We start from the raw sequence: 1,285 nt of genomic DNA, 5'->3' as shown, positions 1-1,285 counted from the left end.
TCTGTGGTCGCAACGTTACTAACTGCCTGAGAGTTGCGAGAAGAACTTGCAACTCAAAGGCAGCCAGCAGCACACAAAATTATGATCATAGTGGCAGCAGCCTGGCTTCGAAAAGTCGCTTGACAGGTTTAGGCCGAGACCGATACCGAGAGAAATAAGGACGGACAGCCGGACTGGGCCACAGAAAACTGGAGAAACACAATGAGAGAGAATGGCTCTCTTGCTCTTGTCATAAACGTACCAAATGCGGTAGCTTGTTTTGTTGTTGTTGTTGTTGCGCCTTCCTTTTGCCTTCTGCCTCCTGTCTCGCCCCTAGACCCAGCCGTCTACCTGTTGTATCGCAAGCGCATAGACGGACAATGCTAGGAGCAAGCACTGAACACCAAACAGTGAGCAGTGAGCGCAATGAACAGAGTGCGCTGCCGCTGCATTGCCGTCGCCCGCAACATATTTTTCACTTGTTGCATTTTCGTTTTTCATTTTCTTGTTCGGAAACTCTGCTAACGCTCTAACACAGCTCTCCCGCTTTTCTCGCTCTCGCTGCTATAACTACGTAGACTTCACGAGAGCTGCGGTTTCCAGCATTTGCTATATATTATACATATGTATGTATGTATGTGCGATAGCCAATCCAACGAGATTCTATAGCCACCGGCAACTCGTATATAAGCAGAATAAGAATAAGAATATAAGAATTACTCGCCTGATATTGCTGGTCCCATGACCACTACTTCACTTGCTGCTAGTATTGCTGGCTATTGGCTGTGATCGTATTCACTCGGTTTCGGTGTTCGCCGTGACTCAGTGTCTCCTGTCTTTTGGAAACAAGAAATTCTTTTGCGTTGACCAAGCTCTAGTTTTGTGACTGTTTTTGTTCTGCTCTCTCACTAGCGGATACTCTCTCTCCATGAGTTTTGTCTCTTATTGATAATTTTCTGTTGTTTAGCTTGCCACTTCTTTTCGATTCCTTGGATCGCTGCTTTTGGGTCTTCGGCAGCGCCGCTGAATTTTCGTTTAGCATAGAAACTGGTTTCAAATTAAAATTATCGTTGGTCATTTTTCTTATGGCTAGTTGTCGTTTACTTTGCCGCTGTTGTTTTGCTTGTAGATGCCTCCTTTTATAATTTTTTTGTTTTGTTTTGGTGTTTGGTGATTCGACCTGAGTTTGCTTCGGTGTTAGTGTGAACTAAAATGCCAGTATGCGTGTTTGACGAACACTACGAGTAGATGATCCCGACAAGTGTCAAATGCATGTAAAGGGGTAGCAATCTTTTGGATTGATTCT

This window comes from Drosophila nasuta, chromosome 2L (assembly GCF_023558535.2).
Source record: "Drosophila nasuta strain 15112-1781.00 chromosome 2L, ASM2355853v1, whole genome shotgun sequence".
Lineage (NCBI taxonomy): Eukaryota > Metazoa > Arthropoda > Insecta > Diptera > Drosophilidae > Drosophila > Drosophila nasuta.
The sequence above is the reverse complement of the archived record's forward strand: the minus strand, read 5'-3'. Positions refer to the sequence as shown.